Raw genomic sequence first — 24,714 nt, 5'->3', positions numbered from 1 at the left:
TCAAGTTATGGATTACCAAAAGTCACTCTTCTAAAGTGCATTAATAAACACATTGGTTACATAAAATGAAAAGTCTCTCATTTTAATAAACCATTAACCCATAAGTTATGAAGTTGAAAAGTCTTGAATAGTTTCAAAACTTGCCCTCAAGTTTTGGAATTTGTAAAGTCTCACACGTAAATACTTTAATTCCAAACTGATCCTTAGAATTTTAGAAGTTTAAAAATAAACCCTTATACTTCTATAATATTAAAAGTTTAATTATTATATCTATATATATACATATATATGTATGTATGTATAAGAATAAGTTAGTCTTACTGTTAGTAGGCCTCATTCACGAAGCCGGACTATAAAGGGGGTATAAGGTTACTGCCTATAAAATGGCGGTTTAATGGGTGTCCACTATCACCCACCGCTTCCTTGACTAGTGGAGGGTCGTTAACCGAACGGGTAGGATAGGACCTTAATCCTCATTAAAAGTATAATGAAATTATAAAGTAACTAAACCTTTATTGATTCCTAATCTTAGTTACTTTAGGAAAATGTGAAATAGGTGCTAACCCATGAAATTACACTTTGTACATTACCAAGTCATTAGTGGAGTGTGTGTGGTTAACCGGTACACTAACAAGGGCTAGTAAGAGTGGCAAAGGGTGACTTAAGTTTTGTCATAGATCGGTGGATCGCGTGTGGTTAACCAGCACATCGATTGGGTGATCAAATTAAGGGTACGAAGTCAATTTGCATGGTTATTCACACCTTGTTTGTGATCATCAGCATCCCATTCACGAACTTGAGTGGGCACAATCGAAATTTAAACATGCCATTGAAAGTTCAATGAATCTCAAAAGATCTAGGAGTTTAAAATCCAATTAAAACTTAATAATTTATTCTGTTTATAATGGTGGAAATTGGTAAATTGTCATTTACCTACCTTCAAATATTTTATACCTTGGATTAGGGAATCCCTCTTCCAAGTTATGATATAGTTTGTAGGGTCCTAGCCTTAATATTTCATTTGGGTGACTTATTAAGGACTCTTTATCTAATTAAAACTTGTCTTTCTTTTCTTTCAGAGGTCTTCTAACATTGTTTCTGGCTCAAACACTACAAGCTCCTTTTCCTTCATGACCTTGTGTGGGAAGGTCACTTTTGATGGTTCAAATTTCAATGAATGGATTAGGAACATGATAATGATTACCCGCTATGACGACAAGGAGTATGTCCTTGACAAGGAGCTTAAGGTTATCAATGAGTCCATTGCTACTCCTGGGGAGATTGCAGAGTATGCTGCACATGAGAGGGATGCTACTAAAGTGTCCTGCATTATGTTGGCTACTATGACTCCCGAACTCCAGAAATCCTATGAAGATTTCTACACCTATGAGATGCACCTGGATCTGATGGAAAGGTACCATCAGAGTGCGCAAGAAGAGAGGTATGACATCATCTCCTCCATGATAACAACCAGGATGAAGGATGGTGAACCCATCACCGGTCACTTGCAGAAAATGCAAAGGTTCGTAGACCGGTTGCTAAAGTTTAATGTAGACTTCACTGAGGACATGGCGATTGATATCATTCTCCATTCCTTACCCCCAAGTTATGATCAGTTTCATATGACTTATCATATGATTAAGGAGTAAGTCACAATTATCAAACTTCAAGCACTTTTAAGGACCACTGAGAGTGGCCTTAAAGGTAAATCGGTTTTTACCTCTACACCTACTCCTATAACAGCCCATGTTCTGGCAATTGGGCAGGGAAAGGGGAAGAAGAGGAAGACCCCTTCGAAGGGTACCAGGGGAAAGTCTCTTGATAGCTCCTCTTCAAGTGGGACCAAGAAAGGTCCCATTCCTCCTTCTTCAAACCCAAAGGAAGCACAATGCTTTTATTGCCACGAAAAGGAGCACTGGAAGAGAAGCTGCCCTAAGTACTTGCAGGATGTAAAGGATGGGAAAGTTAAACCCACCCATGTAGGTATTTATACCATATTGTCTAATAACTCATTGCATACTAGCTCTTGGGTGCTTGATATAGGATGTGGTATTCACATTTGTACTGATTTGCAGGGCCTAACAAGTAGTGAAGAAGTGGAGCACGGGAAGATAAACTTAATCATGGGCAATAGGAAAGCATCACCTGTGACCAACATTGGAGTTTATTCTTTATTTCTTAATAATGGGTTAACTTTAGATTTGAATAAATGTTGTTACTCGTCTGAAATGGCGAGAAATATTATTTCCCTTCATAGTTTGTACAAGCAAGGATTTACATTTTCATTTGATAATAAAATTGGTGCTATTGATGCTTTTTACAATGATGTGTTTTACGTTAAAGCATTACCTTGTGATGGTGTATATGAAACTGTGTCGATTGTAGACAACTTAAAAAATAATGTATTTCATATTGATTCTTCGATTACCTTGGATAAAACATCCTTGTGGCATTGTCATCTTGGACATGTCAACAAGAAGCGCATAGGCCAATTCCAAAAGGCTGGAGTTTTGGAATCATTTTACCTAAAATCAGATGATAGTTGCGAGTCTTGTTTTCTTGAAAAATATGACAAAGTCACCCTTCACTGGTTCTTGTAAGAGGGGTGAAGCTTTATTGGACCTCATACACATAGATGTGTGTGGACCCTTCAAAACTAACACAAGGGATGTTAATCACTATTATGTGACTTTTACTGATGATTACAGTAGATACAGAAACCTTTGAAAAGTTCAAAGAGTTTAAGCAAGAAGTGGAGAATCAACTGGGCAGGAACATCAAGATGCTCTTATCCGATCAAGGAGGAGAGTATCTTAGTATTGAGTTCCTTAACTATCTTAAGGAGTGTGGGATCGTCTCACAATTGACACCTCCTAGGACACTACAGCTGAATGGTGTGGCTGACAGGCGCAATCGAACCTTGTTGGACATGGTTCATTCCATGATGAGTCGAGCTTTGTTACCAATCTGATTCTGAGGGTATGCCTTAGAGACTGTCGCCCATATTGTTAATCTAGTCCCTACCAAAAAGGTTGGCAAAAACACCTCACGAGATGTGGAATGGGAAAGTTCCAAATCTAGACCACATCAAGATTTGGGGTTGGGAGGTTTTCGTGAGGCGCGAGTCTCACAACAAGCTCGAACCTCGTAGCATGAGGTTTATTTTCATCGGCTACCCACAAAAATCCTTTGGTTACCTCTTCTACAGACCCAGTGAGAATGTGGTCTTTGTGGCAAGAAGAGGAGTCTTTCGTGAGAGACAATTTATAAGCCAACGAGACAGTGGGAGGCAAATTGACCTTGAAGAACTTCAAGAGTCAAGCGGTGAAGGAACCTCAAACACTAGCGACCAACCTGAGGAGGAAACTCCTGTTGAGCCGATAGATGAGCCTGTTCCACCGAGGCGTTCCACTAGAGTTAAGAACACACTTGATTTTTATTCTGGTTATCACATCACTACTGAAGGTGATACATTTATCAGTGACAGTACACTGATAGATTTGGATGAACCTAATAATTACAGGGAAGCCATGGCAGGCCCCTAATCTGCTAAATGGAAGAAGGTAATGGACAGCGAGATTCAGTCCATGTATGACAATCAAGTTTGGAACTTGGTTGACAATATACCAGGTCGTAAGACAGTTGGGTGCAAATGGATCTTCAAGAAGGAGACCGACATGTATGGGAAGGTGCACACTTACAAAGCGCGACTGGTGGCGAAGGCCTTTACTCAAACTCCAGGAGTTGACTATGATGAAACCTTCTCACCAGTAGCGAAGATCAAGTCTATTAGAGTTTTGCTATCCAAAGCTGCATTTCATGATTATGAAGTATGGCAAATGGATGTCAAAACAGCTTTCCTTAATGGAAAGTTGCCTGAGGATGTTTACATGAATCATCCAGAGGGTTTTGTCGATGCAAAGTACCCTAATAAAGTGTGTAACCTTGAGAAATCCATTTACGGATTGAAACAAGCATCTCACAGATGGAATCTTTGCTTCTATGTGAAAGTCAAAGAGTTTCGTTTTATGAGGAGTGAGGATGAGTCTTGTGTATATGTTAGGGCTAGTGGGAGTATAGTTAGCTTTTTGGTACTGTATATGGATGACATACTACTCATAGTAAATGACATCCCAACTTTGTAGGAGGTTAAGTCCTGGCTTGGGAAGTGTTACGCTATGAAGGACCTTGGAGAAGCTACCTATATCCTAGGGATAAGGATACTGAGAGACAGGAGTAAAAGACTAACTTGAATTACTCAGAGTACCTACTTGGATAAAGTGTTGAAGAGGTTCAACATGGAGAATTCCAAGAAAGGGGAGTTACCGATACAACACAATGCCAGACTGAGTAAAACTCAGAGTCCGAGTACAGAGGCTAAGATAGATGAGATAAGTCGATTACCATATGCTTCCGTTATTGGCTCAATCATGTATGATATAACTTGTACTCGTCCTGATGTGGCCTTTGATTTGAACATGGTCAGCAAATATTACGGAACCCCTGGAAAGGCTCACTGGACGGCGGTAAAGAACATTCTCAAGTACCTACGGAGGAGTAAGGACTGGGTTCTTACTCTCAGTAGGAGTGATGACTTGAGATTAGTTGGGTATAGTGATGCTAGCTTTCATACTGATAGGGATAATTTCCACTCTCAGTCAGGCTGGGTCTTTACCCTGAACGGAGGAGCAATTAATTGGAAAAGTTCCAAGCACGAGACGGTAGCTGATTCTACTTGTGAATCAGAGTACATAGCAGCAAGTGAAGCGGCAAAGGAGGCAATATGGCTGAATAACTTCATTGGAGACCTTGGAGTTGTACCAGCTATACAGGAGCCTATGGAGATTTTTTGTGACAGCAATAATGCGGTTGCCTTAGCCAAGGAACCAGTAGATCATGGTAGATCCAGACACATTGATAGAAAATATCGCTTCATAAAACACAAGATAGAAGAAGGACTCCTTGTGGCAAAGTGGGTATCGTAAGAAGAGAACCCAACAGATCCCCTCACGAAGGGACTAACTAGGGTTAGGCATTTGCAGCATGCAAGGAGCATCGGGCTGAGAAACAATATTAGTTTTAATATTTATATAGTTATTTCTGAAACTTGTAAAATGTAATTGACATTTGATGACTAAATAAAAGTTGTTGTTTATTTATAAGTGAAGTGTTACTATCTTATGTTAATCATTTACTATTGTTTCAACTTTGCATGTTTTGACTTCCAGAATTTTATTCCAAACTCTCCACAGTCGGTCATATGTTGGAAGTAAATATTGAATTAAGATTGTCATGAATTTGGCTTGTATGATTTGTCTAATTTGCATTAGACATTTCAATGGTTTCTGCAACATTCATGAGTGATCATAAGGTTTGAGTATTGGATTAAACCCACGCTCACTTGTATCACTTCATGGAATTTATCTCGAGTGATCGTGAGACGGTAATATAATATATATCTTCAAACCTATAGATGTGAGTTGTTCACTATGAGTTGGTTATCCTTTGATTGTACGAAAACACATCAGTAACTTGATGTCACAAAATGTGCTTTTGTGCATAACTCAACAAGTAGTTAGTACAAGCATATGAGTCAAAGTTTATCTGTTTCTTCTAGCAATAGAAGCAATATCTAGGCCCCTCGATGATTTGGTTTTGATTTATGTGTCGGGCTCGGTCAAAACCTAATTGATGTGTTCAATTTAGTTCTATGTCAAACAAATCTAAGATCGAGAAACAACTGCTGGACAATAAGTACGACATTATTCCATGTATTTGTATGGTTGATATCTTGAGAACAGAGGATTATATGATCACTTATCTAAAATGGCGCTTCATAGTTCAACAAAGTTTTAAAGAACTACGATTGCTGGTTGGTTCCTGAAGTTGTACATGCAAGTATAGTTATCAGACTTATCCAAGTGGGAGACTTTTGGATAAGGTGTCTAAGTCCGTAACTATATTTGGTATGAACTTGACCCAACCCGAAATGGTCCATTTGGGTTGCACTTCACCTAATAATTTGTATGGATATACTTTTGAGAATAAGATGTTTATGATCTACTAATATATTATAAGTTATAATATATTAATATGAAATCATATTATTTAATTAGTATTGATCAAGAATTGATTTTAAAATTAATTCAGTGATCAAAAGAGGCTAATTAAATATGGACTCTCAAATATATATGGATTCGGCCAAGATTTAATTAGGATGAGCTAAGAGTATAAGGAAGTCCATGGATAGTCCATGGAGCTTTTAACCCATGGATCCTAGGTAAATGAAGAGTCATGGGTATCAGGGTTTAACCCTAATCCTCCATACTATATAAAGATGTCCTTTGTTCTAGAATTGGCACTAGTGTGTGTGAGAAACAAGAGTGGGCCGATATTAGTGAGCATCATATTCTCTCAAGTTGTCACACCTGAAAACCGGAACGGCGGAAACGTTCTGGGGTGGATGACGTCATGTCAAGTATCACAACACATGCATTATAGTAATCAAAGTACAACAAAACATTGCATTAATAGTAATAATTTTACATGGTTACCTTACAATACATCAAAGTAATACAAGTAATAGAATAAATATAGCGTGGTACTAAGCTATCTTCATCAACAGCTCTGGGGATGTACCTGTCTAATGCTAACCTGAGAATACAAGTTATTTGAAAAGCGAGTATCAGCATTTTTACAAATGCTGGTGAGTTCATAAGTATCTAGTGAAATTTATCCAAATAACTTTAAAAAGTAGTAGTTTAAGTGTTTACTGTGTATTAGAGTTCTTTCCAGAAAATCCTATATTTTCTTTAATAAAGCAGCCTTTTACCAAGACTGGTCAGTGTAATGTGGTAAAAAGTCATTTTCCCTAAATTGCTCTCATTATCAAAATACTGAATTTGATTATTGAGGAAAGCAAACGACATCAGGGAATAACATATGCCTCAGTAGTGACGACTACTGACTAAGGCAAGGAATCATAGACTCCAGGAGAGTATCAAACAAACGACACGCCTGGTTCAGTCTAACAACTAGAGACTCAGAACCAAGAAGGTACCAAATGAAAGGTACAGCTGGTAAGGTCTAAAACAGTGAAAAACAGACCCCAGACAGTATCAAATGAAAGATACGTCTTGTAAGGTCAAAACAGTGTGACTCTGAAAATGAATTACCAGCATACAGTGTAAATTGCCGGTGAAATACAGTTACCTTAAGGCCAATGAATTATAAGGTAACCCGGGATACTCGTAACCGTACTGACTAGAGTACCAGACGCCCTACAAGCATCTAAAATATGACATTTGTCACCCGTTGGCTTGGTAGGTCGGGACTGTAGCTAGCAGTCTGGGTGCGGGGTTGTCAATCCCATATAGATCTATACACACAATGTCCGCTCTCCCAACAGGAGATTCCGGTTACCATCTAGACGATGGAGAAGGCCGTGTCCTGAAGATGCATCCCAAATAGTTGGTAGAGACTTCCAAATAGTGGGTAGTGTGTAAGTGCTGAACTAGAGGTAGAGACTTCCAAATAGTGTGTAGTGTGTTTCTAATGTAAGTGTAGACTAGAGGTAGAGACTCTTAACTAAACTTACTAGAGAATTCCTGTATGTCCATACTCATATACATAATATATAACTAATAAATCAAACGACCTTCGGACGGACATCCGATCCCACCAGACCACATCTCAACGAAGAAAAGGAAATAGGGCGGACGAGCCTTCCTAAGTCTTTCAATCATTACTTATATGTATCTATATACGCACAGACATACATCTAACTACGACTGGGTGTGTATTAAGTGGAAACATATCATTATGGTGTGAATTCATACAGTGTGGATAAATCGAGTCGTGAAGTATAAGCCTACCAAGTATAAGCGATATAGAGACAATAACAGGTATAAGCGATATAGAGACAATAACGTGTATAAACGCATCACGAAGTGAAAGCGTTATCGAGTAGGAGGTTAAAATACATGAAAGCGAAGCAGCGGTATCTAGCAAGTAAAAGTATACGTCGTGAAAGGGAACTTTGATGAAAAATCTTTATACTCGGGGAAAATCACAATTTGTATTCTTTTGTAAAATATGTTTAAAAAAACCTTTGGAAATCTTTCATAAACCAATTTAGAATGAATTTAGATAAGACCGTATAAGTAAGAGTTTTGAAACGATTAAAAATCATTATAGTGTCCTACTCGGTAAAACAGTGTAAAGTGTGGTAAAACCTTGTGCATGCGAGTTATCAATCACATGCGATTGATGTGATAACTGGCATGTTTAACTTGTATTCCCCCCTATAAAACATGTAAAAACATTTAAAAGGTTCATTCAGGGGTATGAACTCACCTGGTACAAGTAGGGCCGACGAAGGTGCCGGTTGGGCGTTCGGTGTCACGTAAGGACTCGAACACACTCAATGACCTATTTAACATATGATAACATATGTTCACATACAATTAGTATATTTAATACTAATTAAACAAGTATACGTGCTCAAAGGAGCGGAAAACACTTTGGTTAAGTGTTTGGGTGTCACGGGTAGTGTCTACAGGTGTGTATGGCTTAGGTATGGAGTTTACTCTCCGAGAGTAAACTCCCAAAGCTTAGTTTATGGCCCAGGGACATCTCACCATGAGTTTACGGCCGTAAACTCATGGTGAGGGGATCTAGTGTGTTTTAAGGCTTCTAACTTGTTCATGGAATTATTCTAGGTCCAAAACTATATAGTATGAGTGGGTTTAAGGTCTTTAAGGGCATCTTAAGGGAGTTTACGGCCTAGGGACAACTCCTAAGGGAGTTTACGGCCATAAACTCTCATTCCTTGAGTTTTGTGAAGTTTCAACCCCTAATACCTTGCTAGTAATTTATAATGAAGTGTGAGGCCATTTGGGGGATTTAAAACTACCTTTTTGGCATGTTTAGGGGTGTTTATGGCCTTGACACATGTTTGGGCCGTAAACTCCCTTTACCCCTTCATTTCCTTGTGTTTAAATGATCTAAACCCTAAATGGTATGCCCCTAATTTATGTATTAAGCCCTAGGGTGATTTAGGAGTGTTTTTGGGGCACCTTTGCAAGGTTTAGAGGTGTTTACGGCCTAAGAATGTGCTTGGGCCATAAACTCTCTTTTATGCCTCAAATCATTGTGTTTTTATGATTAAATACTCCTAGAAAAGTTCCTTAATTGGTTCCTAGGCTTAAAGGGACAAGTTTGGGTCATTTTGGCCACATATAAGGGGTTTACAGCCTAAGGAGAATCTTGGGCCGTGAACTCCTTTTCAACAACTTCCAAGTCCAATTTTTAAGCTATAAACACAAATCATAATGTGTAGAACAAGTTAGGATAAGCGGACTTACGATTTGGAAGCGTTTGGTTGCGGATTCAGGTCGAAAACGAGTCTAGAGAGAGAGAATAGAGAGAGAGGGTGGAAAAGCTCCAAATGGAGTTTACTCCCCCTTATATATGGGTGGGAGTTGGAGCTCAGTGGAATTCTACCCGATACTGCCGTTAGACGGGGCTTTTGGTCGCACCCGATTTAGTGGTCGTAATAATAAAACTTAACATTTTCCAAATAGATGGTAATGTGTGTTATGTGTTTTTATTTCTTTATATCACGACTTAACGGCATATTAAATATAAACAAATGGAATGTTTATTAAATTGACGACCTCTAATTAACGAAACTTTTATAAACTGGAATATTCCGTTAACGGTAACGGGGAAATGTAACGGAACAACTTGGGTTGTCACATCATCCCCCCGTTAGAGGGAATTTCGTCCCGAAATTCAGGTCTAGGCAAGGAAGTAGGTATGAATGGCCAAGTAGAGGTAAGAGAGTACTTCCTATACGGTTGTCCTCGCATTCCCAAGTGAACTCTAGTCCGTGTTTGTCATTCTGATAGACCTTCACGTACGGGATGCAGATTCCGTCTAGTGTGGCTAGTGGGTTCCAACTGGTGTATCTACAAAATTAGGGTTCTCAATGGATTCTATCAAGATGAGTGAGGCACAAAGAGTGTTGTCAGGCAATTGCATATCACGTCTAAGAAGTGGATCGATTGGGTGTGAATCTGGTGGAATATCCGAAGGTAGTAGCGGCCTGAAAAGGGTTGGACCAAGTCTTCATGGGGATCCTTATATGGTCCTAAGCTCTCGGAATGGTAGAGCTTATCAGCACTTGGAACATAGTGTACTTCTATGGCAAGATCATCACTGGCGTGATCGCCATTCCGAAGTTCCTAACGTTCTCTCCCGTACTGGTAGTGTAGTCCTTCAGGTTGGTTCTTAGAAAGCTCGGGTGGTCTTTGGTTTCGCGTTTTCTGTCAACAGGCTGATAGAGACTTTCTAGATCGTCGAGTGGGTTGTGTGACTATGGTTATCGGTTTGCTGTAGAGTGTCTATCTCAAGCTTGTGCAAAATGGACCTGCACTAATGAATCTTGAGATACGGAAACCCTGAGGGTCGGGGAGATAGGGTTTCACCAGACGAGTGTTGGACCATATCAGGAGGTGGTTCTACTGTTTCTGGGTGAGATAGTATTCGTGGAACACCTAATAGTCCAATGAATCTCTAAGACTTTGGTTTATTCTAGCGAGGAAAGTGCATGCTCGTGCATAACCCTTCGACTAACACCAGGACTGGTGTCAAGTCTATAACCTCTTCGGGATCTGGGTCATGAGGCTTAACGCAACTACTTTCGCTCTTTGATCAAGTATTCTTGGCTGCGAAGGCTATACTGTGGTTCTCGGTATCCTAGTGTTCACTTCGGAGAATGTATTTTTATCGTCTACAGGGCAACGACAATTTCCTCCATGCAAGAAGGTGGAGGATGATAGGCACTACCTGTCTATAACAGGGTGGGCAATATGCCTGAGTAGTGCGAGCATATACTGCAACTACTCTTCCGACGGTTCTGAGTTTCCTCGGTCTAGGTCAATTCTAGTGAGTATAGGGTCTCGTCACTCGGGACTTTACTAGCTTAACCCGCAGTGATTCTCTTGACTCCGGCTCCTATGTTATGGAATAGGGTGAAAGCGTTTTGCGAAGAGGTTCGTGGTAGAGCTCATGCTTGGCTTAACCACCAGTACTTGGTGTATGCAAGCAGTATACAATTGAGGTCGGCAGGATGTTCAACTGTGCGACTCCACCCCAAACCCACAACCCAACGAGAAACAGGGAGTAGGGAGGAAACACACACCTTAAATCTTTTTGATCTCAATTGTATACCACCTTTACGCATATACCTGGTTATGGTGGTCATTCCTTATGAGTTCTAATCTCTATGCTTACGAACCTGACCTGCGAGGTGCGAAGGGTCTTTTTAGGGAAACTATGAAGTACGCTTCGGATGGTTATCATCTTCTTGAGTATCTACAGTGTCTTTCGCTTCAGTTTCCATCTGACTACGAGGGGTCAGTCAACGGCGCGGGGAACCCTCTCTTAGGTACTTCGAAAGGTTTGAGTTAAGAGGGACGATTGACGGATCGCATTAGGTTTGATTATTTGTGTTAGGTTTAGGTTCGGGAGAACCTTTATTTGCCGACATGGCCACGAAGAAAGTTCCTTTTACACAGCACTAAGAATGTACACATGGTTGCACGAAGTCGAACCATGATCAATAGAGTCGTCGAAGTTGGCACACTCCGACATGGTATAAAATGAAGATCGATAGAGTCATGTGTTGAACTGGCACACAAGTTCTAGGCGTCTCGGGTTTCGTCCTGTGTATCACTACCGCGGATACGTGGACCGATAGAATCGACGCGGAACTATAGAGAGTTCTAAGTGTTTCCGAATAGAGTATCTTTTCATGAAGGAATTCTCACAAGGCATTTCTATAATTGCCTCACATATACTAGTCATGTATATTTAAGGTGGGGAGGACTGTTGACTGAGCGGCCTCGCCCTAAATCCACAACCAAACGAGGAACAGGAAATGAGGCGGCATTCGCTCACTCTAGGTCTGTCCATCTTAAATATACATGGTCGTAACGTATATGTTTAGCCATTATAGTTTTACCTGATGAATTTTTAAATTTTATAACAGTGATGCGACTTTCGCCCTACTGGAAGAATTTACATTTGAATTAGTCTTTTATTGTTTTTAGTTTAGTTATCCGAGATCGAGAGACGTACCAAAATCTACCGAGTTCTTTGACGCTCTTCCCTAAGCAGTAGAGTTAGGCTCCTCCCGTGTCCTTGTTGTTTCCTTCAGTTGGGCAATCCCTCTTGAAGTATCCCATTTCACCACATAGGTGACAAAGTATATTGGTTGTCGCGCTAGTGGTTGGTGTAATAAACTCCACCGGGGCTCTGCAGGTATGGGAGGTGTGACCCTTCCTGTTGCATCTAATACAGTAGAATTCCCGACAGACACCATGATGATGGTAGTTGCACTTGCCGCAGTGGGGAAGGTCTCCTAGGTATGGTCTGCTTGAAGTCGGGAGGGAAGGGTTGACAGGGGTTGCTTCAGCTCGTTTCCCTTTGGGGGGTCCTTGGACCGAGGTACTTCCCTCATCCATCTTGAGTTTTCTCTTTAGTGGGTTCATTGGAGGTTCTTGGGTGACTGGGTGTGGAAGTGTTGGTTGCTGCTGTCCATTGCCAGGATCGGAATTCCCGACAGGGCCCTTGCTAACATTTATGGTGTTAACATTCAGGTGAGCCATGACAGCTGCTACGGCTGCTGAGACTGCAACTTGGAACGTAGCTTCATCGAATAAGAGAGTAGGTTTCTTGCTTGTGGACTGGTTGCGCTTCTTCGGTGGCATGGTTTTTCCTACATAGAAAGGAATACAAGATGATAAGAGACGATGGCTAACCCTAGACATTTCTGTCCTAAATGTATTAGGCATAATATTTTTCCCGTGCCTCGGGTACTGGTTGTTTGAGTGTCGACCTACATCCCTATGATGTAGTCCTGGAAATCAAGGTAGGAGTATGAGTATCGGAAAAGGCCATAAGATGCGAGTCGTTCCTACTAAGTTACCTTTATACTGGGAAAGGTTTCACTCTCCGGCCTGGAGAGATTTGAGAACGGTTCGGAACGAACTGCGGAAAGAGAGGCTCACAAGGGCAAATGACTAAATTCTCTCAATAGAGATGTGGGGATCCGCCCTAATCGTGTATCTGGCAACGGGAAACGACGATTTACCTAACACATAGCGTGAGTAGTGTAACCACTAACTCACTAAATTGTATTATTTTATGGGTGTATTAGCGTGACGCACACGAGGAAAAGACAATTCCCGGGTTCCATGTACTGGCTCCCTCGGTCTGCCTCGTATCTTTGACTGGAATCGGCGTTGGTTTCCTTCGGGTAGTTTCCTAGGGTTCTCTTCTCGTATGGATGTATTGAATTTCTACTCCGCCTTCCTTCTGATTCCAACTTTGGGTGTCATCACTTCATGATGGATGACTGGGAATCTCCGAAGTTTAGGCGAGTTTCTCCCTAAAAGATATAGGCACTTGGTGAATTCGATAGTCTCGACCTAGTTCATTCGTTTCCTAGCTGGAAATCTTCTCAATGAACTTCTTCGGGGTCGGACTCAACTCTTTTGTTAAGCACTGAAGTGGATAGGGTTGTCTACAGGGTTCGCGCGAGAATGGAAATGTCTAAAGAATCCTAAGAGATTATTAACATTTCACTGTATGATCCATATCGAGTCTTGCTACGATTACACAGGGTACACAAATCATATATAACCTAGATCCGATAGGCCTTCGAATATGTGATACTACTCTATATCCACATCCCAACGAGGAAAAGGAAGTAGAGCGAAACCACACATTATTAGCCTATGGGATCCTTATTATATATAACCTTGGGAGTACACCCTCTGTAGTCGTAGGTATATCAATAAGGATCTTTTTAGTTATTCACGCAAGGTTGTTTTTGTTTCCTAAAATACCCTTATGGTATTTTAATTCTTGTTTGTTTCTTATCTTCTGAGTTTCATTCTGGGATTAGTGTGGATCTTTTAGTGTTCTAAAATACTCCTATAGTATTTTTAACTTTATGTTTGGCTCTAGCATTCCTAATTGGTAAGTTTCAGACCTGTTGTACACCACTATCACTCCCAAGCACATGTTCATCGCTTCTCGGATAAATGTAGTTGATCAGGTTACATTTATCCCAGCTTACGATTACATAACTGCCCAGGTTTGACGGTAAATCTCAACATCCGAAGACTTTTATTCTTGTTCTTCTTGTGATACTTTTGTTCGAGTGTTTAGATTCTGGATGTTCTTATACTTTGGTAAAATATAGTTATATTTTAAAGTATAATTCTTGGTCAGAGTGTTTTATCCCTTTGTGTTTATAGGTTGTATATCTTTTATGAATTGATATACTCAGCTCAGTATAAACAATGCTCTGATATCAATCTGTCACACCCAAAAACCGGAACGGCGGAAACGTTTTGGGGTGGATGACGTCATGTCAAGTATCACAACACATGCATTATAGTAATCAAAGTACAACAAAACATTGCATTAATAGTAATAATTTTACATGGTTACCTTACAATACATCAAACTAATACAAGTAATAGAATAAATATAGCGTGGTACTAAGCTATCTTCATCAACAGCTCCAGAGATGTACCTGTCTAATGCTAACCTGAGAATACAAGTTATTTGAAAAGCGAGTATCAACATTTTTACAAATGCTAGTGAGTTCATAAGTATTTAGTGACATTTATCCAAATAACTTTATAAAGTAGTAGTTTAAGTGTTTACTGTGTATTAGAGTTTTTTCCAGAAAATCCTATATTTTCTTTAATAAAGCAGCCTTCTACCAAGACTGGTCAGTGTTATGTGGTAAAAAGTCATTTTCCCTAAATTGCTATCATTATCAAAATACTGAATTTGATTATTGAGGAAAGCAAACGACATCATGGAATAACATATGCCTCAGCAGTGAGGACTGCTGACTAAGGCAAGGAATCATAGACTCCAGGAGAGTATCGAACAAACGACACGCCTGGTTCAGTCTAACAAATATAGACTCAGACCCAAGAAGGTACCAAATGAAAGGTACAGCTGGTAAGGTCTAAAACAGTGAAAAATAGACCCCAGACAGTATCAAATGAAAGATACGTCTTGTAAGGTCAAAACAGTGTGACTCTGAAAATGAATTACCAGCATACAATGTAAATTGCCGGTGAAATACCGTTACCTTAAGGCCAATGAATTATAAGGTAACCCGTGATACTCGTAACCGTACTGACTAGAGTACCAGACGCCCTACACGCGTCTAAAATACGACATCTGTCACCCGTTGGTTTGGTAGGTCGGGACTGTAGCTAGCAGTCTGGGTGCGGGGTTGTCAATCTCGTATAGATCTATACACATAATGTCCGCTCTCCCTGCAGGAGATTCCGGTTACCATCTAGACGACGGAGAAGGCCATGTCCTGAAGATGCATCCCAAATAGTGGGTAGAGACTTCCAAATAGTGGGTAGTGTGTAAGTGTTGAACTAGAGGTAGAGACTTCCAAATAGTGGGTAGTGTGTTTCTAATGTAAGTGTAGACTAGAGGTAGAGACTTCCAAATAGTGGGTAGTGTGTTTCTAATGTAAGTGTAGACTAAAGGTAGAGACTCTTAACTGAACTGACTAGAGAATTCCTGTATGTCCATACTCATATACATAATATATAACTAATAAATCAAACGACCTTCGGACGGCCATCCGATCGCACCAGACCACATCTCAACGAAGAAAAGGAAATAGGGCGGACGAGCCCTCCTACGTCTTTCAATCATTACTTATATGTATCTATATACGCACAAACATACATCTAACTACGACTGGGTGTGTATTAAGTGGAAACATATCATTATGGTGTGAATTCATACAGTGTGGATAAATCGAGTCGTGGAGTATAAGCTTACCAAGTATAAGCGATATAGAGACAACAACAGGTATAAGCGATATAGAGACATTAACATGTATAAGCGATATAGAGACAATAACGTGTATAAACGCATCACGAAGTGAAAGCGTTATCGAGTAGGAGGTTAAAATACATGAAAGCGAAGCAGCGGTATCTAGCAAGTAAAAGTATACGTCGTGAAAGGGAACTTTGATGAAAAATCTTTATACTCGGGGAAAATCACAATTTGTATTCTTTTGTAAAATATGTTTAAAAAAACCTTTGGAAATCTTTCATAAACCAGTTTAGAATGAATTTAGAAAAGACAGTATAAGTAAGTGTTTTGAAACAATTAAAAAGCATTATAGTGTCCTACTCGGTAAAACAGTGTAAAGTGTGGTAAAACCTTGTGCATGCGAGTTATCAATCACATGCGATTGATGTGATAACCGGCATGTTTAACTTGTATTCCCCCCTATAAAACATGTAAAAACATTTAAAAGGTTCATTCAGGGGTATGAACTCACCTGGTACAAGTAGGTCCGACGAAGGTGCCGGTTGGGCGTTCGGTGTCACGTAAGGACTCGAACACACTCAATGACCTATTTAACATATGATAACATATGTTCACATACAATTAGTATATTTAATACTAATTAAACAAGTATACGTGCTCAAAGGAGCGGAAAACACTTTGGTTAAGTGTTTGGGTGTCCCGGGTAGTGTCTACAGGTGTGTATGGCTTAGGTATGGAGTTTACTCTCCGAGAGTAAACTCCCAAAGCTTAGTTTACGGCCCAGGGACATCTCACCATGAGTTTACGGTCGTAAACTCATGGTGAGGGGATCTAGTGTGTTTTAAGGCTTCTAACTTGTTCATGGAATTATTCTAGGTCCAAAACTATATAGTATGAGTGGGTTTAAGGTCTTTAAGGGCATCTTAAGGGAGTTTACGGCCCAGGGACAACTCCTAAGGGAGTTTACAGCCGTAAACTCTCATTCCTTGAGTTTTGTGAAGTTTCAAGCCCCTAATACCTTGCTAGTAATTTATAATGAAGTGTGAGGCCATTTGGGGGATTTAAAACTACCTTTTTGGCATGTTTAAGGGTGTTTACGGCCTTGACACATGTCTGGGCTGTAAACTCCCTTTACCCCTTCATTTCCTTGTGTTTAAATGATCTAAACCCTAAATGGTATGCCCCTAATTTATGTATTAAGCTCTAGGGTGATTTAGGAGTGTTTTTGGGGCACCTTTGCAAGGTTTAGAGGTGTTTACGGCCTAAGCATGTGCTTGGGCCGTAAACTCTCTTTTATGCCTCAAATCATTGTGTTTTTATGATTAAACACTCCTAGACAAGTTCCTTAATTGGTTCCTAGGCTTAAAGGGACAAGTTTCGGTCATTTTTGCCACATATAAGGGGTTTACGGCCTAAGGAGAATCTTGGGCCGTAAACTCCTTTTCAACAACTTCCAAGTCCGATTTTTAAGCCATAAACACGAATCATAATGTTTAGAACAAGTTAGGATAATCGGACTTACGATTTGGAAGCGTTTGGTTGCGGATTCAGGTCGAAAACGAGTCTAGAGAGAGTGTATAGAGAGAGAGGGTGGAAAAGCTCCAAATGGAGTTTACTCCCCCTTATATATGGGTGGGAGTTGGAGCTCAGTGGAATTCTACCCGATACTGCCGTTAGGCGGGGCTTTTGGCCGCACCCGATTTAGTGGTCGTAATAATAAAACTTAACATTTTCCAAATAGATGGTAATGTGTGTTATGTGTTTTTATTTCTTTTTATCACGACTTAACGGCATATTAAATGTAAACAAATGGAATGTTTATTAAATTGACGACCTCTAATTAACGGAACTTTTATAAACTGGAATATTCCGTTAACGGTAACGGGGAAATGTAACGGAACAACTTTGGTTGTCACACAAGTATTTCCAAATTGTTTTGGGTGATTTGTGACACCACTTGAGGCATCCACATTATTGATGCTAGGCTCAAAAACTCCATGCAATCAACTGCAAAAGAAATGTATGTAATTCTACTTAAAGTTTTGTATTACAAGTACCCCATAACATGCTAGTTAGGTTGTAAACCTTGGAAAACAAATTTGCATGTATTTTAGAGAAAACATAGATCCAAGGTTTCGAGGGTTGCATGTACACCATAGGAATGTTATATTGCTCAAAAACCAACAAGATAAGGATTGTATAGATGATGCAAAAACTTGTTTGACTGAGTAGTGAAGTTTTTTTTAGAAGTAGTAGTGAGGAGCTGTATTGATCCGACTGAAGGCTTAAAAAACCAGAGATAAAGAAGGAAGTGTGAAGAGTATAAAAGAGTTTTTTTCTTTTATAATATTGTAGTTTTAGAAAAGTAATGATCACCTTTTATGACGTCGTATATTAGGTTGGTATTTCCAGTCCCAAGCGTGGGAAGCATGGCCATCTAAACCATTATTACTTTTGTATTATCTTATTTTAGACTTTTACTATTTCATCATATTAATAAATAGACAATCTTAGTATCGATAGACAGTGTCTCTAATTCCATCTTCCTTATAACCTTATCATTTTGAAATACAAATCTCCTTATCACTCATACTTTGTTCTTCATCACTTAATAACTCGTGTTTGGCTGCAAACCTAGTTATGATTCAACAAGTATCTCTTTGATTGCTTATATTTAAGGGCTAATGACTTAAAAGCCCATAAGTTTTGAAGAAATGTTTGGTTTTACCCTTTGAAAATTTTTATGTTCATTACATCCTAAAGTTTTCATAATTTTTTATATTTTTGGACTTTTAACAGGTTAACCGGTTAGGTAGCCAGTTGTCTTCAAACAAGTCGTGCCACGTAAGCGATGTTGGTTTGACGCAGCGCTACATAGGTGCTGACGTGGAGGCCAACTTTGCTTATAATGTAAAAACATGAGGATGGAAAAAGTACATGGGGATTAAAATCCCCGACCACATGGGGATCATCCCTTACGCTTGCCACTAGGTTGGAAGCTTTTTTTGTTAATACTCCTCATTTCATTATATATAACGTATGATAATGATATTGTAAATATTAATCCTTTGATTATTTTTATTATTATTATTATTATTATTATTATTATTATTATTATTATTATTATATTTTTTAACGTATAAAAATATTTTGTAGATATATTTTTAAATACATGTATAAAAAACTTTTTTAACAATATAAATACATTTGTAGAAATATATGTATTTATATTTAGTATTTATATACATTTGAAACCCTATGTAATTATCTTTACAGACATATTTATATACTAAAAAATATATTTATTTGCATTTAGCAGAGTTAAATATATATTTATTTCATATAAAAACATATTGTACACATATAAATATAAAATACATATTGATATGGTTTAGATTATATAACTGATATTAGTATATGTATTTTTAAATATTACTAAATATAAATACATATTTACTTCATATTTATATGTATATGATATGTATTTACGCATATTGATATTGGTGTTTGCTTAGTTGGTTCATTTTTAATGTATAAACTTCTTTTTTAAATGCATAAAATTCATTTTTAAATGTATACATATGCTTTAATATATACATATGTTGTCAAATTTATATATATATATATATATATATATATATATATATATATATATATATATATATATATATATATATATATATATATATATAGGCTTAGATTATTTTATTTGAACTAATTATTGTACACCTATCGTATTCTATGAGAATTACTAAGAGAATAAGTTGTTTAGCAATGCGAATACGTTCAACCTCACAAGAATATCCTCATTCATGCATTCTTTTTATTATTATTTTTTTTGTTCTCAGTTCTCACACATCGTTTTTCACTAATTTTCATTCTGACATAATACGACCCAATAAAACATTCTGACAATATTCTGACAGAAGTGAGAATAATAATAATAATAAGTGTATAATAACCTTATAGATGATTTGATTGGTGAGAATGTGTGTTAATGACAATAGTTATGTAAGATTGAACGTAGTTACATTATCAAACAACATATTTTCTTTATCAATCTCATAACATACGATAGATATACAATAATTATTTAGAATACTTGAACCTTGCTCTCTCTCTCTCTCTCTCTCTCTCTCTCTCTCTCTCTCTCTATATATATATATATATATATATATATATATATATATATATATATATATATATATATGTGTCTTTTGTAAATGTATATCTTTTAATGTATAAATACGATTTATTACATGTTTGAACATCTATAAAGATATTTTACAACATTTATAAGGTGTTTTTATACGTTTATAAAATCGTTTTATACATATAAGAAAACGTATTTATGCATATAATTTTTTTTATAAAAAACGAATTGATAGATATTATGTATTATAAAAGGTATATATGTTAGAATATTTGTAAAACAAGTATAAAATATATGTACATAATAATAATAATAATAATAATAATAATAATAATAATAATAATAATAATAATAATAATAATGTATTTAAAATGTATAAATTTTTTAAAAAATATAAATAAAAGTAATTAAATACGTACTAAAATATAATAATAATAATAATAATAACAATAATAATAATAATAATAATCTAAATAATATTTATAGTAATAATCAGTTTTATATGTTATAACAATGTTATAGGAATATATGTATATATAAACAAAAAAAAACTCCAACCAAACGGTAAGGCTTTGCAGATTGGGAGGCGCCTTTGAGGTGCTAGGTTTGAACCTTGCAGCCACCATTCATCTTCAAAGCCTCTTCTTTTTCCCTTGCTTAAAGGGAATGCTAGCTCCGTCAACATCCATATCATCACCAACGTTAGCAAAAAACACACATGTGGCACGCCACCTGTTAAAGTTACTGGGAAACCTGATTAAAGGGTATATATGTAAAAATTAAATAAAAAGCTTACATAAGCTGTCATTCGAGGCCAGGGACCGTCATCAAAAGCTTTCCTTGCTGCAAACACATTGTATTAGTCTTCCCTGAGCCATAGATGGGTGGATATTAGTTCTTCAACATAGTTGAGTTGTGCAAAGTAAAAAAAGACACACTGTATTGAAGAGCTTACCTGATGCTGCATCCACAAATTATGATCTTAGGCCGAGAGATATAAGCACGAGATGAAGAACAAAGACCTACAAATCAAGAAAATGGAAGATCAATTCCATGGTTTAGACATGAAGTTGAAGGAGAAAGAGTTGAAAAACAAGTATCTTCAAGATAAGATGCGACATCAAGAATGATTTGGGTTTTTGAGATCATGATCATAAACTGATTTGGGTTTTTTCATTATTAGGTTAAAGAATTGGAATCGCAGCTTTTGGTAGAGAGAAAACTCACACAACAACATGTTGACTCGAAGATAGCCGAACAGAAAATGAAGCAGCAACAACAGCTAAACGATCATCAACTTCCACTTGTTTCTAAACCATTGAGTACTTATAAAAACTCCGACGAAAGCAAAGAAAATCAACGACCACTTATCGACAAGAACATGACCTACAAACTACCGGCGCCACTTCCTCCGGCGAGAGACTTAGTCAATCTCGACGTCGACGACTTCGTCGAAAAAGAAAACAACCCTTATTTACCGAAACAGTTCACCGCTCCAAAATAAATAGGTAATGACTCAATTTGCACGACGACTTCATAGCGAGTTCCGGTGAGATCAGTACCACCACGGCGGAACTCTTTAATCCCACTACCTTCCACCGCCCCAGTTTCCACCAAGTACATGCCGCAGTTGAATCCATTGTCGTCGATTAAATCCGGTAACGAGAACTTGGATGAAACCGGTGAGTGTTGTATGGAGGATAGTCCAAAAAGAAGCAATGGAAGTGGAAAGAAGCTGATGAGTGCTTTAAGACGAAGCTTTAAGAAAAATCAGGTGAAGTCGTCGATGTTGATGATGGAGAGAGAAAGTGAATGATGGGGATGAGCATGCCGATATAAAAGCCCTAGTTCTTCTTTGATACCGGGTACAAAAAAACCTTAAAATCACCACCATTTTGAGTGTGAGGAGTCGTAGACCCTCAATCGCTGACTCCATGAGTTCATCTCCCTGATTGCAGAATGCGTATGAGTCAATGAGTAAAGAAAATGCATAACACCACTCCTTATAGTGGCTTACAACACTGAGAAAAAGATTGGAAAAATCAAAACAATTTTGATCATGAAAGCAAGAGCAATTCTGATATGAAGACGAAGGCCCTAGGGCTTTTTCTTACTAATTGGAAGAGGCGGGGGTTTTTAATTTTTGGGATCCAATAGGCGAGTGAAATCCCGCTTAAAACGCGTGTTTCATTAAAAAAATTATAGAGCGACACACTTAGATTACACACATTTTATGAAAGGCGCCCTCAGCATTTCCATTTTCTTCTTTTCTGACACTAATTTTAGGGCACGCAAAAATGCGTGCCCTCTATCCTTCATATTTTGCAAAACTGACAATATTTTATAGGGCACACACAAATGCGTGTCCTCTATCAGCGCGTGTCATTGTTTGCGCGTCATTAATGCCTGTTTTCTAGTAGTGAAATATTCGGCTATAATGAACCTAAATGTCCCCAAAGGGTAAAACCAAACATTTCTTGAAAACTTATGGCTTTTTAAGTCATTAGCCTTATATTTAATGATGTATGTTGTTATTATGTGTCCTTTATAATTCTGCTATATTTTATTGTTGAGCTTTATCAAAGATCCATGAGATTAACTTAAATTATGCATCATACTCTCTTTTTCACAAAGTTCTTCTCTCAACAAGTTTTATATCCTTCCTTATAAATAAAGGGTACTATGGATGAATTTAGATGATGAGATTTTCTCAAAACCCTAAAAGTAATTCGGCTGCCTCTCTTTGTTTCCATAACCACCAAGTTCCAGACACCACGTCGTGGTGGCTTCATTGCAACGACATGGCGACACTGCTTACAACTACTATGGATTTGGAGTTCTCACTCAACATGTTTGAGGAATTGGTTGTATTCGCGCATTGATGAGCTAAGTTCTTTGGGTCTGACTATGAAAGAGCATTTCTATGTTCGACTTTTAATCTCTCATCAATCAATCAAAGATATATGAGGATTTCTACAAATCCTAAAAGGTATGAATTCTCTCATATTAAAGTTGCAATTAATATGTTGTTCATAGGTCCGTTTTCGAGCCTATTAATGATTAAAATATGTTGTTTTTGTTGTTCCTTTAATGAATTCTAATTATCCTTAAAACTCCTCATCGGTATCAGACCAGTCCGTACATATCTATGGCACTTTAGGCTTTCCATTCTTATGTGTTTAATTGAGTTTACAATCTTAGATCTGATCTAGTTTCTAAATACTAAATATTTTTAAATGTTTTAGAAATTTGGCTCTTTGAGAAATCGACTATGCATGATTTGTTCTAATCACTATGATGTGGTAGGTCCTCCTTCATGACGTGGTGGGTTTGATCAGAAAACGTGGTTTCGTGCTGCACCATGTCGTCGGGATCTCTCTGTCACAGCGCGACAATACTATTCACATATTTTGTTACAAAATAAAATATACTAGTTGTCTCGTTGCTTTCCCCTTACGTTATCTGCCCCGATTTAGTTCAACATGCAAAATTTTCACCTCTACTATAGTTGGAAAACACTATTGGTTTAATTAGTCAATTAATTATTTAATTCATTAATTAAAAGTCAAGGAATTAGATCTTGACTGAATGTATTAATTATTGAGACTGCGTCCTCACGTGTCCAATTAGAATTAATAGACAGTAAATTTAAATGGTTTAAATTACACTATACACACACACACAAGCATTCTCACTCTCAACATGACTACGCTCACCTACTTTAAATGCTAAAAGGAAGGTTTAAGGAGGTCTCTTCAATTCCCAATGAATTCAGCTCTTAAGTGGCATTTATTTCTCGCCACCTTCACCGCCATCTTGTGTTTTGTGAGTAAAGTTATCGAAAGTGTTTGATAGGACACTTGGCTTGTTAAAAGTATTAACATTATAAGTATCAAAACAAAACCCCTTTTTATATAAAAACGCGAGTATTATGCTTCCCATGGAAACTACGTCTTATCATATATTCTTTTGGCGTTATGCGTGGATGGTTTATCGACACGTCAAATGAGAATTATCGAACTATGGTATATGGTAATCGTAATTCTCAAGTGTTACTTGAGCCAAATATCATGTAGCTTCTCATGTCCAATTCTCAATTTGGATTCATGATCCTTTGCTAATTCAGTCATGAATGCTAAATGAGCATAAAAAGAGATTAACATGGTATTGACATAGTGTCAATAAATCTAGCAAGATCTAGGAATCTCATAAAGATTAAGGTTGGCAGTTGTTTGACTACATAACTAGCTTCTTGGTGTGATTTTTGGCTAATCTACTTCGCGTCATGGAGTGAAATATGGATCCTATCCTTATTTGAAATAATTTGATAAACTAGTAGGAATGATGTCATAAAAATATCTAATAAAAGTTAACTGCTACGAAGCCTTTAGAAGGATAAACTAGTAGGCATGGTTAATCTTATTCGTGTTAGAGAATAGATCTCTTAAACAAAAAAATAGATCGTACCTTTGGTAAAGATCTTCTTGAATTTCCTCCGGCTATTGTTTAGCTGAAGGAAGGAGCAAGTATCAAATACACTTATTATATTGATAACATTAATGCAACATTCAATTCCACCAAAATTAGGATGTTATTATGGAAACATAACCAACTAGCTGACCTATGTATACAATCAGGTGATTCTAATTTGATATGAACAACTT

This window comes from Lactuca sativa, chromosome 5 (genome assembly GCF_002870075.4).
Source record: "Lactuca sativa cultivar Salinas chromosome 5, Lsat_Salinas_v11, whole genome shotgun sequence".
Lineage (NCBI taxonomy): Eukaryota > Viridiplantae > Streptophyta > Magnoliopsida > Asterales > Asteraceae > Lactuca > Lactuca sativa.
This window is presented reverse-complemented; position numbering follows the sequence as displayed.